Source organism: Pristiophorus japonicus, chromosome 3, assembly GCF_044704955.1.
Source record: "Pristiophorus japonicus isolate sPriJap1 chromosome 3, sPriJap1.hap1, whole genome shotgun sequence".
Taxonomy (NCBI): Eukaryota; Metazoa; Chordata; class Chondrichthyes; family Pristiophoridae; genus Pristiophorus; species Pristiophorus japonicus.
The window spans coordinates 225336664-225351927 of NC_091979.1; the positions used below are offsets into that span (position 1 = coordinate 225336664).

General features: G+C 45.4%; 1 protein-coding gene across 10 annotated transcripts in view; it reads right to left on the reverse strand.

The window, feature by feature from the left end:
- LOC139260132 (myopalladin-like) overlaps positions 1-15264 on the reverse strand; it is a 635514-nt gene that overhangs the window by 556581 nt on the left and 63669 nt on the right. Inside the window, exon 1 of one of the 10 annotated variants that reach the window (XM_070876325.1) lies at positions 2662-2859. The exons of the other annotated variants lie outside the window; for them this stretch is intronic. The gene's annotated coding sequence lies outside the window, so the exon portion shown is untranslated. Of the gene's footprint in view, positions 1-2661; positions 2860-15264 lie in introns of those variants that run through there. 10 annotated transcript variants of the gene reach the window in all.

Here is a 15264-nt window from a genome sequence, read left to right on the forward strand (position 1 = left end):
GTGAATGCATCTTCAAAAGCCATCTCCTACCAACTGCAACAGTAACCTCACAAGCTGCTCAATGCACGACCCCCCCCACCCCCATCACTCACCTGCCAAACACAAGATGCATCTCACATACCTAGCTTCATCTCACCCCCATGGAGGAGACGGTGCTGGCCATTCTTGGCAGGGTGGCAGAGCATGGTTGAGCCCTTGGCCAGCGACGGAGCTGAAAGGATATAAAATGCTGGTATCCTCATACGTAATCCTCCTTCTGACATTTCGCTTCGCCCTCATCCCACAATCTCTTCTGGTGTTCAAGCTTTTGCTTTCCCGCCCTCCCCCCACCACAAACCTATCCCTGTGCCTTCCTCATTTCAGACACCCAAGAAATCCAGCCTGCCCAGCCAGTGGGTGACCAGGAAGACAGAGAGGAGAGTAAAGAAGAAGAAGAAGAAACATCGTCACTCAATGTGACACCAGCCATTCTGCAGACACTGGGGTAGCACTGCGTGACATCACTAGAATAGGCAAAGGCACATGCAAGAGTCACTAAGGGAATGCACAAGGGTGATTAGTTGATTTTTTGACGTCATATTGAATACATATTTGGGTAACGTTGGTTTGGAAAGTTTACTTTTTGGTGGCTTTTATTTCAACATTGTGGCCAAGAGGACGCTGTGATGGTCAGTAACAGAGGGAAGGTAAGGTGTGGGACAAATGTTGAAAGGGGAATTGGGTTGTGGTCATTGGTACCGCAGCCGGATGATTTATCCCGGATATCCCGGTCAGAAAGGGATTGTCTAGGATGCCTCCTTCCTTCCGCTTCCTCATTTTCCGTTTCTTCCTCTTCTGCATCTTCCTCTTCCCTCTGTGAGCAGCTTATCCCCTTTGCTGCCTCTGCTTCATCTCCATGTGCCCTCCGGGACAATGAGCAAATGGTTTTCTCAGAGGCCTTCCTTTAAAATCCCAGGCCTTACAAGCATCCAGCAGCACACATTAACAATTTTTATTAATGTATTGCACCAAGCCACTACTTCAATAAAATATTTTAAAAACTTCAAAAGCTGAAATCGAAATGTATCTCTTCAAGAAGCGCTGACAGTGCCTGTGTGAGTCTGCTGTACACATGTTCTTCCATACATGGTTTGGCAAGGACGATATGGCATGCGCCGATGTCCAAAGTCACAGTCGTGTGTCAAATCATTGCACGCCGATTACCGTCATGATTTGCACATTTGCATTGGAGAGGCGAGCGCTGGCAATGGCAGCATTATCGACCTCTCCAAAATGGCGGTCGTCATGTCCCGTATTGGAAGCAAGGCGGCCGCTATTTTTTCCAAGAAAACCGGCATTAACGCTCGACGCTAAGGGAGGAAATTTCTAGGCCAATGTCTCTATTTATAAAGCCCAGGATCCCGTATGCTTTATGAACTGCTTTGTTAACCTGTCCTGCCACCTTCAAAGATTTTGGCACAAACACCCCAGGTCTCTGTTCTTGTACCCCTTTAAAATTGTACCATTTAGTATGTATGGTCTCGCCTCATTCTTCCTACCAAAATGCATTGAACTTCATCTGCCATGTTTTCGCCCATTCCACCTGTCTATGTCTTCTTGAAGTCTATTACTAGCTTCCTCACTGTTTACTACACTTCCAAGTTTCATGTCATCTACAACTTTCAAAATTGTGCTGTGTACCCTCATTTATGTTTCCTATAAATTTCAGTTTTAGTTAGTTGTTTTTAAATTTGCAAAAAGATGATCCATTCACAAAGCAATATTTTAGTTTTGAAAGATACTGCGCAGTGACATGTGCACCATTATCAGACATTCTTCAAATAATCTTTTCAGTCTGCTTTTTAAATTCTGGTAGCTTCTATCTGCTGACTTAGTGTAGTGTATATCCAATGCTTTGAAGGAAATCTACATGAAGGCCATCTCAGTGAGGTTTGTTCCTATATGCCTAAAAAAATAAACATTATATACATAAAAACTAAGAGGATGAAGGTTGGTGACACTAGATCTGTTATTAGACTACCAGTCAATGTTACTGATGCATTGATTGCTCTGGGCTGACCACATGTTACTGACATTCAAACCTCAGAGAACAGCAGAGGGAACATTGCCCTTCCCGCAGAGTTCATTCTGCAGCTGTTGTGTACGTTAATTCTGGGTGCAGATCCTCTAAGCACTAATCTAATTATAGTCTATGATATCATTTTACTACACAAAATTCAAAGCAGGCCCTGAGTCATCTTAATTTTGCTTTAAACAGTGATAAACAATAACCTACTTTGTAATGATACTGAATTTTAGAAATGGACCTCACAATAGACTGGAGATGAGATCATGCTACAAGAAGCCATGATGTAACTTGAATATCTAAGGCATGTGTGGCAGAACAGCAAACAGCGTGAGCTTCAGTCGCTTAACAAGATAAAAATACACCATCCAACAAGTCCTGAGCTCGAGTTCAAGCAAAACCCAATGACGACATTTAAATAAGATTCTCATCACTGAAATCCAGCATTTGTGTCTGTTAAACAGAAGCACAGTGGCCTGGCAAGTGTTTATTCTTTATGTGAGCAATAATTCAAAGAGCATGCTACTTTTAATTCTACATTCACCTCTAGAAACCATTCAAGCCATTAACACTGCATTAAACTAATAAAACAATACCTTCTGACTGGCCCAGTGGATGGTGTGATGTGAAAATCTAGCAGTGGCAGTTACCCAGTAGAAGTTGGAGATGAGAAGTGGGACAGCACTGCAATCCTGCAGGCCCTTGGGACAAGAGCAACTAGCAGCCCGAGGGTTGGTTGAGAGTTAACCTTGACAGTGGTGAGATAGCGGTAAGAAGCAATGGGCAACCTGTCACAACGGTACCAGTAACATTTGTCAGCATACTGGGTCTGAAGTTATTTTAGGCAGTACAAACCATGTGCCTAGGAAATGCTCCACCTCATTGGATGGGAGGGTATGAGTAAAGTATAGCAGCACCTAAGACACAAAGCCTAGCCTATAATATTTCTCTAATAGATATTCTAGAAATCTTCACTGATTAATCAGCATTGAACCTAAATGGGGACTATTGTACAGAGCATTGATTTTGCATTATTTCATTAATTCCCTGTAAGATCTAAAAATTAGAATTAATGTTAATTTCAGAATGAAAATATGTATATACACTGAGGCATTTTTCATTATATTCCCCACTGACTGGTTAACAGGTGGGCTGCTGCTAAAAATAGAAGCTACGTGTCAGTTGCCTTTGTTGCAAAGAACCATACACTGATTTAATGTTCAAAGAAACCTGTTTGTACTAGATAAATGACCTTTGAAAAAATTCTAAATTTAAGAAAACAGAACAAATATTTAAGAAGTTCTTTGTACTTATACTTTGTAAGAATAAAAGTGTTTAGTAATGATAAAATTGATTCTGTATATATATACAAATATTGAAAGTGTAGATTATATGGAAAGGCTGCAGATTGAACAGACAAAACTGATACCTTCCCCAAGTCCATGTGTTGCAGAGCCCAAGGAACAAAGGCTTTGAAACTCATCAAACTAGAAAAGGTCTTAATTGGAAAGCCATTAACCTAATCAAGGAATGGCACTGGTCCTCCAGATAGACACATGTATGAGGAGAAGTCAATAAGGAACTGCCCTGGAACTAAGACCCAATCCTGGGGCTTTCTGAGAAACAATGGACTTAAGGGATATAAAAACTCAAGCAAAAAGCTTGCTAGCTATCTTGTTCCTTCCACTGACCACACGGCAAAGCAGGAAACCTTCCTCTACACAACACCAGACCAAGAAGTAGGCCGTGTGCTTTGCCAGAGGGAAGTAAAGTATACGTATTTATAAATCTGTAACTCATTATTGTAACATTATTGTATCGGTTGTAACTAAGTAGATCCATAGGATAGCTGACGACTGCTGTTTCTCTGATAGACGTATATGTGTGTCTGTTTAATAAAATTATTCCAAATTGTTTTAAAAGAATCGGTCTTGCTGTCAATTTAATGCCAACGATTTAGAAATCTTACAAAATTGGGGATTGGTCTGGGATCTGGCAAGACAGCTTTTGATTATTCTTTTAAAAAATTGGAAGTCTCGGTAGTTGCGATTCTAACCTGTGCTGCAAAGTTTAAACTATAAACTGTTAAACGGGAGTTGCGTCTTAAGGAGCAGTCATCTCGATAGTTGGAACTGTTTAAGTAGGGACCCACCAGTAATTAAATTCAAAACATAAGGATGATGGGATCGGTCATGTACAGAAATCCAGCAGAGATGCAGAGATAGCCTATCAAGAGAAAATATCTGAAAAGATGTCCATAAACTACGCACAGGAGTTATAGGCACAGGCACAGTACTTCCGTAAGGGCTAACATGCGTCCTTTGGGGAGCTCTTGGCATTTATCCAGGAGAAAGTAGATCAAGGAAAGCTAAGGCCAAAACGGGCATTTAGCACACATTATTGCACTCGGAGAAATGAGGAATTAATGAGGCAGGATGTAAAAGCGATTCAAAATTTAAGGGACATGATACAAGATTTAAAAGACCTTCATTTTCCAGTCCTCTTTGGATTTGGGCATGGTGCCGGAGGATTGGAGGACTGCTAATGTAGTACCCTTATTTAAGGAGGGAAATAGAGTAATTACAGGCCTGTCAGCCTAACCTCAGTGGTGGGAAAATTATTGAAAAAAATCCTGAAAGACAGGATAAATCCACATTTGGAAAGGCAAGGATTAATTAGTGACAGTCAGCACAGATTTGTTAAGGGAAGATCATGTTTGACTAAACCGATTGAATTTTTTGAGGAGGTAACCAAGAGGGTCAATGAGGGTAGTGCGTACGATGTAGTGTATATAGACTTTAGCAAAGCTTTTGATAAGGTCCCACATGGTAACCTGGTCACGAAGGTTAAAGCCCATGGGATCCAGGGCAAAGTGGCAAGTTGGATCCAAAATTGGCTTGGAGATAGGAAACAAAGAGTAATGGATGTTTTTGTGACTGGAAGGATATTTCCAGTGGGGTTCCGCAGGGCTCATTAGATTAAGAAGTTTGCAGACGACACTAAAATTGGCTGTGTGGTTGATAATGAAGAGGAAAATCATGGGCTGCAGGAGGATATCAATCTACTGGTCAGGTGGGCAGATCAATGGCAAATGGAATTTAATTCCGAGAAGTGTGAGGTAATGCACTTTGGGAGGGCTAATAAGGAAAGGGTATACACATTAAGTGGTAGGCCACTTAATAGTATAGATGCCAAAGGGACCTTGGAGTGCTTGTCCACAGATCCCTGAAAGTTGCAGGCCAGGTGGATAAGGTGGTTAAGAAGGCATAAAGAATGCTTGCCTTTATTAGCCGAGGCATAGAATATAAGAGCAGAGAGGTTATGCTTAAATTATATAATACTTTGGTTAGGCCACAGCTGGAGTACTGCGTGCAGTTCTGGTTGACGTTTTATAGGAAGGACATGATTGCACAAGAGAGAGTGCAAAGGAGATTTACTAGGATGCTGCCTGGAATGGAGAATCTTAGTTATGAGGACAGATTGGATAGGCTGGGTATGTCATCTGGAACAGAGGAGGTTGAGAGGAGACCTCATTGAGGTGTACAAAATATTGAGGGGCCTGGACATAGTGGATAGTAAGGGCCTATTTCCATTGGTAGAGCGATCTATTATGAGGGGGCACAGTTTTAAGGTGGTTGGTGGAAGGTTTAGAGGGGATTTGAGGGGAGGCTTCTTTAAGCAGAAGATTGTGAGGATCTAGAACTCACTACCTGGAAGAGTGGTGGATGCAGAAACCCTCACCACATTTAAGAGATGGTTTGATGGGCACTAGAGCTGGTAATTGGGATTAGACTGGATAACCTTTTGTTGGCCAGCACAGATATAATGGTAAGTACTACAGGGAATCGAATACGGCCAGGGTGATCTCCTGGACTAGTTTCGATCACCTGGATGGGTCGGAGAGGAATCTTCCCAGATTTTTTTCTCCCTAAATTGGCCTGGGTTTTTATCTGGTTTTTGCATTTCCCAGGAGACCACATGGCTGCGGTTGGGCTGGAGTGTAGAATGTTTCAGTGTAAGGGGTGTCACAGTTGTGTGAGGCGGACTGGTTGGTCTGGGTGCTCTTTGCATTTCCGCCATTGTTCATTGTTCGTAGGTTTATATGTAACCTTCAAGGCTGCTGACCGAGGGCCATGCGGCTCTTTGTCGGCCGGCGTGGACGCAATGGGCCGAAATGGCCTCCTTCTGCGATATAAATTTCTATGTTTCTATGTTTCTAACTACAAGTAAAAGAGATTCAAAATATCAAAGAACAAAGGGCAAAAGAGATACAAGATTTAAAAGAATTGCAAGTAAAAGAGGTTCGACTAAAAGAAAAAGTATTCAAAATATAGAAGAACAAAAGGAAGAACGCGTCCAACTTGTCCGGCAGTTAAAGGAGGGAGAAATGTAGCATTTGAGACAAGAAATTGATCGATTAAACCACAATATTAGGCAATTAGAAAAAGGGGCCGAACAGGCAGCTTCGTTGCTACAGCAACAAAGCCTCTCAAATTTAAATGCTACAGCAGCCGTCGTTGAAGCAAATGGAAACAAATTAGAGTTAAAAAAATCTAAATGAGAAAACTTGGGGCTCCAGCAAGAGATAGAAGATGCTAGGGGTGCATTAAGGGAAACAATTAAGAGGCCACATAGGGAGGCAGACTAGAAATAGCGAGGCTAAAGAGTAAGTTAGGGGAGCAACAGGCTCTGATATCCACAGTAACAGAGACAGCAGAAGGGGACAAGAGGGAGAGAGATTGGGAACAGGAAGGCAATCAGTATAATCCCCAGGTGAAGGATGGGATACTTTGGAGACAAAAGAGCAATCATAGCCATAGTAACCACTTCTTTACGATGTATGGCCACATCACCAGTAACCATACCGACATATCTGGCACTGACGCACGGCGGGTAGTCATGAGATGGGGCCCATTAATGATGGGGACAACCCACTGGGAGTTAATAGGAGGTGGGCAAATTTCAGGAGGAGTCACTCTGAATTAGAAGAGAGATTTAACATGAGTCCTCCTCTTGGCCTGTTCCACTTCCCTAAAAGATAATCTGCCAGGCGCAGTCCTCTAGCATGGCACAGCAGCCAATGCACTCATGATCGAGATCCTAAACCATTTAAGGATCCAAAACTAAAACTTAGTGGCTCTGCTTAATCAGATCAAGCAGCGCCCAGAAGAGACCGCTAGAGCCTTCAGTAATCACCTGTACGATATCTATCAATGTACCTAGAACCAGGCACCCGCAAATGCTGCAGCAGGAAAGAATCAGGAACAACTTAAATCGATGTTCCTGACCCAACTCCATTCTTTAGTTAAAATGACTGGACATGGACAGATATAGAGACCTGTGCTCAAAGAGCCTTGGAGATGGTAAAAGACCAGTTAAAGGTGAAGTCACCACCCACCGCAAAGAAACCAGTGTCAGCGGTGGAGGGATCTCGTTACTACCCCTTTAAGGGACAGTGCTTTAATTGTAAGAAGGTAGGCCACCTAGCAAAAGACTGCAGGACCACAGTGCAACGCATAGATACCTCCCGAGGGATGAATCCAAGCCCTCTGGGACGGATAAACGATTCGACCAATCGATTACTCTCATACAAACCCAAACTGTCATGGGGGGGGGATGGAAAATCATTTACGCAATCGCCGATGCTCACACAAATTTGCATAGGGTAAATAAGATCAGAGAGTTAAACAGTAACTCAAAGACTGGTGTGGGAGAAATGGGTTTTGGTTCGTGGGACACTGGCATCAGTACTGGGGTAAGAGGGAGCTGTTCCGTTCAGACGGGTTGCATTTAGACCGTGCTGGGACTAGGGTTCTGGCGAATCAAATAACTTGGGCTGTAGAGAGGGCTTTAAACTAATTAGTGGGGGGTGAGCAAAAATTTAAAAAGCCAAAAAATGAGGAGAAGGCAATAGATCAGGGTAGCACTGGGGGAAATGAAAACCAGAGTGTGCCAGGAAGGGACAGAGTGTATAAACATAAAGGTGATTCAGAAAGTGGGGTCAAAGCAGAAAAAAATAGTTAAAAAAAACAAATTTAAAAGACCAGTAGTCCTTGTTGCCTTAAAAGGGGGCAGGCAGCAGATAATGCTTATCGATACTGGCTCAGCCATTACCATCATCCACACCCTATATCCTGAGGGCCATGCAGCGGCGGACAAGAGTTGTATGGCCCTTAAAGGGTTGAATGGTGATACAACCACCGCATATACAGGGAAGGCCACTGAACCTCGGTTGAGAGGCCTCACCTGTATGGCCCCAGCACCAATGCTGATGACCACCCCCGACGTAAGGGGAATTGTAGGGACTGATATGTTGGATCAGTATGGCGCGATAATAGATTACAACGGGGCTGTGTTTGGATGGGATTAAGAGATAATGCAAGAGTGATAGAAATTTCAGATGCTCACTTGGTTTTTGCTATTAAAAAGCCATCTGAGTATGACCCTCCGGGGAGCGAAAATGAAGCTGTGGCAAAACTAATTCAGGAACACCTAGCGGTGTTCACCACTTGCAAGCATGACTGTGGAAAAATGGCAGGCGAAGAATCTATTGAGAGACCCTCCCCCCCCCGACTCCTTCACTAAACAGTACCCCATCCCAAGGGAGAGTCACTGTTACATTCAAGACACCATAAAATCCCTAGTCGAGCAGAGTGTTGTTAGGATAGGCACTTTCATTACCAATTCACCCACATGGCCGGTTAAAAAGTCTGATAGCAGCAGGCGACTGACTATTGATTACAGAAAGTTAAGTTCTGTAACACCAGCCTGCTCACTGGTAGTAAGAGAAACTCCCACCGTATCATCTCAAATTCCTGCTCGTTCCAAGTACTTCTCGACCTTCGACATCGTCAATGGATTCTGGAATATCCCTGTTAAAAGGGAAGACCAGTACAAATTCGTGTTCACATTTGAGGACCAGAGCTACACCTGGACATGCCTGGCTCAGGGGCTCCACAATGCCCCCACGATATTCCACAAAAGAATGGCTGCAATTTTAAAAGACTTTTCCCGCCCTACCTGCTTGCTGCAGTACATAGACAACCTACTGCTGGCAACCGACAGCATGGAGAAGCATCTATTCCTTTTGCATGAACTTTTGATATTGTTGGCTCAGGCGAGACTAAAGATGAATCCTCATAAGGCTCAATTAGTAAAAGAATGGGTCACCTTTCTAGGAGTGTCCATTTCTCCAGAGGGATTGTCCCCTGACTCTCACAAGGTGGCGATAATACATCGACTGCCATTACCCACTTCCAAAAATAGCCCTACAATCATTCTTGGGTTTGGTAGGGTACCAAAGGAACTTTATCCCAGGCTTTGCAGAGTGCACAAAAAGCCCTTGTATGATTTGATAAAACTGCAGGGTGATGGCATATGCCCGACATGGACTGATGCTCATACCCAGTCCATGGCTAAATTAAAAACTATAGTGATACAGGCTGCATGTCTCATTCCTCCTGATCCCACGCAGCCCTTCCATTTGGAGGTCGGGGCCACAGAACAAAGCCTCACTACAGTTCTGTGCCAAACGCGAGCTGATTGACTGCAGCCAATTGCAAATGCGTCTTGAATCCTGCAGGGGATAGAAATGACGTATACCACATGCGAGCACCACTTACTGGCCGTCTTCTGGTCAGTACATCACTTTACCTTTATTACTGGGTTACAGGCTACAATCCGGCACAGTGAACACACATCTCTGAAACTACTGATGAAACCAGGAGATTTGCTAGTTTCCTCGCAGCGCCTCAACAGATGGACATTGGAATTTATGGAAAGAGACATTGATACCATTTCCAAACCCGCCACATTGCTACCACAATTTCTGATCTATGAGGGGGACCCGCATGAATGTCCGTTACCCCTGATTAACTTTGACATCCATCCTGTGCAGAAAGGGCCCATACAGGGTGCCCCAGATGTCTACATCGATGGGTCCTCTTATCACATCGAGGGATCCCCCCACACCGGATATGCTGTGGTATTGCCAGAAAGAACCACCCAGCGAAAATGCAACAGTCTTCACAATATGCAGAAATTGCCACACTTCTAACCGCTATGAAGGAAACCGCAGATAGATCCATGAATATTTGGTCCAATAGTGTCTATGCTATAAACACCATGTTCTCCTTTCCACTGTACCACAAAAATGACTATCGTACGATAGATGGTAAGGCCCTGGTCCTGGGCCCAGGTTACAGCTGATCTGGTCATACCTTAAATAGCGATCCCAGCCCTACTTCATAGGAAAGGTAGCAGCCCATAGAAAAGGGGGTCCACATAGTGAGAGAAATTCCAGAGCACACAGAGCAGCCAAGGATGCTGCGATTGATGGGGAGATAGAGGATATAGTTGTTGAGTGCTACAATGCTGTTAGCAAGGCCTGCCCAACAGACCACCTAGATTTAAAATCCCTGCTGCAGCAATACTGGTCATATGCTGTTTTAAGCGCCTGGCACGAGGAAGGCAGACCCCTTCCTCAACCGACAGCCTGGGCTCCCAATACCATACTAGCCACTGCCCCTGACTCAGATGAGCAGCTGCTGATGTTCAAAAGAAAGCCAAACACCTGCCCGGTGGTGTGTGTTCCACCAGAGGTGGGTCAGGTACTCCTCTCCTTCTTTCACTCCCACCCCACAGCAGGGCACTATTCAGCCCTGGTAACCTTCTATAAGGTAGCATCCACAGCTTGGTGGCCTTCCATGAGGGAAACAATCAACCAATACGTGGCACGATGCCTACCATGCCTGCAGCACAATCCTCCCACATGCACTAACCGAGCCTTGCTTCAAAGCACACCCCCACTCAAGGGCCATGGACTCACCTCCAGATAGACTTCATTGGGCCACTTCCACAGGCACAAGGCAATTTTCAGCATGTGGTGGATCAATTCACTAAATAGATCAAAGCAATCCCCTGCTGCTCCAACACCACAATCACAGCAGCCAAAACACTATTGAATCATGTGTTTTGTAGGTGGGGAGTACCAGTACGAGTTGACAGCGATCAAGGTTCATACTTTACTGGTAAAATTTTTACCCACCTGCAGGAAATGTTGGGGTTAAAACACAAATTACATATTGCTCACCCCCCCCCCCACCCCCGCACCCCCCCCCCCCTGTCATCCAGAGGGGTCAAAAGGGAGAACAGGACCCGCAAGTTAATGTTTAAAAAATTGTGCGCGGACAATGGGCTAACATGTTGCCAATGTGCTTAATGGCAATGAGGTCCACACCTCTAGAACAACAGGGGTCTCCCCATATCAGGCCATGACGGGGAGGCTCATGAGAACACCAGGCCAGCTAACACTAACAGGGATGAGTCCCCCGACAATGAAACCATGTAGTTCCAAGTGGCTGGAACAAGTGGTAGATCACACCGATCAGATCAATCGATTTGTGACCACCAAATTGGGGAAGTCAAAAAGACAAATTAAAGGTACTTTGAGAAGAAAGTACGTCCCTTTGTATACCAGGTGGGGGTCTCAGTAATGATTCCAAATTATAGGAAAAAGAAGCTGCCTTTGAGCCCAGATGGTGGGGACTGTATACAATCATAGACCGATTGAACCACGCGGTTTATTTGATTCAGTTACCGGGGAAAAGGGTGTTAAGTACAAGAAGTGTTTCACATTAATCAGTTAAAATCTGCCGAAGAGTAAATACTGCACTGATCTTGTTTCTCACAGACCATGTTACGGATCCTCACGATTTTCAGGACGACACTGGCCACGACCAAAGCCGAGGGAAGAAGGAGAAACGGGAGCTGCAGCATGACTCACGAACATCAATCCATCATCAATGTGCCTTGAGAAGCCACAGTGCACTGAAGATACGGGAAGGGGAGAATCTCCACTGGAGATGTTATTGGACTATAGTAAATCCCCTACGTGTGGCATACACCTTACGAGGTGGGGACCAAGTCAGGCCATCCACTTTTCTCTCTCTCTCTAAGTTTAAAACCCATTCTACAGCAGTCATCCACCTCACAGAAACATAAACAGCAGAGCTATCAGAACCCTCTCAATGTTTATAATATGCGAGCCCTGAGGAGATAAACCATATGAGGAGTCAATAAGGATATTTCCCCCTCAAGGTGGGGAGTCTGTAAGAAGATAAGTGTTTAGTAATGATAAAATTGATTCTGTATATATATATACAAATGTTGAAAGTGTAGATTATATGGAAAGGCTGCAGATTGAAGAGAGGAAATGGATACCTTCCCCAGCTCCAGGTGTTCTCTGGCTGGGCAGAGCCCAAGGAACAAAGGAAACATGGCTTTGAAACTCACCAAATTAGAAAAGATGTTAATTGGAAAGCCATTATCATCATCATCATCATAGGCAGTCCCTTGGAATCGAGGAAGACTTCCTTCTGCTCTTAACATGAGTTCTTTGGTGGCTGAACAGTCCAATACGCGAACTACAGTCTCTGTCACAGGTGGGACAGATAGTCGTTGAGGGAAAGGGTGGGTGGGACTGGTTTGCCGCACGCTCTTTCCGCTGCCTGCGCTTGATCTCTGCACGCTCTCGGCGATGAGACTCGAGGTGGATGAGGTGGTTAAGAAGACATACGGAATGCTTGCCTTTATTGGCCGAGGCATAGAATACAAGAACAGGGAGGTTATGCTTAAATTGTATAATACTCTGGTTAAGCTACAGCTGGAATACTGCGTGCAGTTCTGGTCACCATATTATAGGAAGGATGTGATTACACTGGAGAGGGTGCAGAGGAGATTTACTAGGATGCTGCCCGGAATGGAGAATCTTAACTATGAGGACAGATTGGATAGGCTGGGTTTGTTCTCCTTGGAACAGAGGAGGCTGAGGGGAGACCTCATTGAGGTGTATAAAATTTTGAGGGGCCTGGATATAATGGATAGTAAGGGCCTATTTCCCTTGGTGGAGGGGTCAATTACGAAGGGGCATAGGATTAAGGTGGTTGGTGGAAGGTTCAGAGGGGATTTGAGGGGAAGCTTCTTCATGCAGAGGGTTGTGTGGGTCTGGAACTCACTGCCTGGAAGGGTGGTGGATGCAGAAACCCTTAACACATTTAAAATGTGCTTGGATAGGCACTTGAAGTGCCATAACCTGCAGGGTTACTGACCTAGAGCTGGTAAGTGGGATTAGACTGGATAACCTATTGTTGGCTGGCGCGGATACGATGGTAAGTACTGCAGGGAATCAAATACGGCCAGATTAATCTCCTGGACTAGTTTTGATCGCCTGGATGGGTCGGAGAGAAATTTTGCCAGATTTTCTTTCCCCAATTGTCCTGGATTTTTATCTTTTCTTGCCTCTCCCAGGAGATCACATGGCTCCGGTTGGGGTGGAGTGTAGAATGTTTAAGTGTAAGGGGTGTCGCAGTTGTGTGGGGCGGACTGGTTGGACTGGGGGCTCTTTATCTTTCCACCATTGTTCATAGGTTCATATGTAATCTTCAGGGCTGCTGACCGAGTACCGTGTGGTTCTTTGTTGGCCGGCGCGGACACAATAGGCCGAAATGGCCTCCTTCTGCACTGTAAATTTCTAGGTTTCTCCCGGATGTGCTTCCTCCACTGAGGACGGTCTTTGGCCAGGGTCTCCCAGGTGTCAGTGGGGATGTTGCATTTTATCAGGGAGGTTTTGAGGGTGTCCTTATAACGTTTCCGCAGTGCACCTTTGGCTTCTTTGCCATGAAGGAGTTCCGAGTAGAGTACTTGCTTTGGGAGTCTCGTGTCTGGCATGCGAACTATGTAGCCTGCCCAGCGGAGTTGATCAAGTGTGGTCAGTGCTTCAATGTTGGGGATGTTGGCCTGGTCGAGGACGCTAATGTTGTTGCACCTGTCCTCCCAGGGGACTTGTAGCATCTTGCGGAGACAGCTTTGGTGGTATTTCTCCAGCAACTTGAGGTGACTACAGTACATGGTCCATGTATCTGAGCCATACAGGAGGGTGGGTATTACTACAGCCCTGTAGACCATGAGCTTGGTGGCAGTTTTGAGGGCCTGGTCTTCAAACACTCTTTTCCTCAGGCGGCCAAAGGCTGCACTGGCGCACTGGAGGCGGTGTTGGATCTCGTCGTCAATGCCTGCTCTTGTTGATAGGAGGCTCCCGAGATAAGGGAAGTGGTCCACATTGTCCAGGGCCGTGCCGTGGATCTTGATCACTAGGGGACAGTGCTCTGCGGTAAGGACAGGCTGGTGGAGGACCTTTGTCTTGCTGATGTTTAGCATAAGGCCCATGCTTTCGTATGCCTCAGTAAATACATCGACTATGTCCTGGAGTTCAGCCTCTGTATGTGCACAGACGCAGGCGTCGTCCGCGTACTGTAGCTCAACGACAGAGGTTGGGGTGGTCTTGGTCCTGGCCTGGAGACGGCGAAGGTTAAACAGCTTCCCATTGGTTCTGTAGTTTAGTTCCACTCCAGCGGGGAGCTTGTTGACATTGAGGTGGAGCATGGCAGTGAGGAAGATTGAGAAGAAGGTTGGAGTGATGATGCAGCTCTGTTTGACCCTGGTCCGGACGTGGATTCGGTCTGTAATGGATCCGTTGATAAGGATCACGGCTTGCATGCCATCATGGAGCAGGCGGAGGATGGTGAAGAACTTTTGGGTGCATCCGAAACGGAGGAGGATGTTCCATAGACCCTCGCGGTTGACAGTGTCAAAGGTCTTTGTAAGGTCGAAGAAGGCCATGTATAAGGGCTGGTGCTGTTCCCTGCATTTTTCCTGCAGCTGTTGCACTGCAAAAATCATGTCCGTTGTGCTCCGTAGGAGACCAAATCAGCACTGTGACTCTGGGAGGAGCTCCTCAGCCACAGGGAGAAGACGGTTGAGGAGGATTCTAGCGACAACTTTCCCACTGGCTTATAGCAAGGAGATTCACCTGTAGTTACCGCAGTCGGACTTGTCCCCTTTTTTAAAGATGGTCACGATCACTCCATCTTTGAGAACTCCCGGCATGCTCTCCTCCCTCCATGCATTCGCGCCTCTCCGCCATACTTCAGTGCCTCAGCAGGGATTCCATCCACTCCGGAAGCCTTGTTGTTCTTAAGAACATAAGAACATAAGAATTAGGAACAGGAGTAGGCCATCTAGCCTCTCGAGCCTGCTCCGCCATTCAACAAGATCATGGCTGGTCTGGCCGTGGACTCAGCTCCACTTACCCGCCCGCTCCCCATAACCCTTAATTCCCTTATTGGTTAAAAATCTATCTA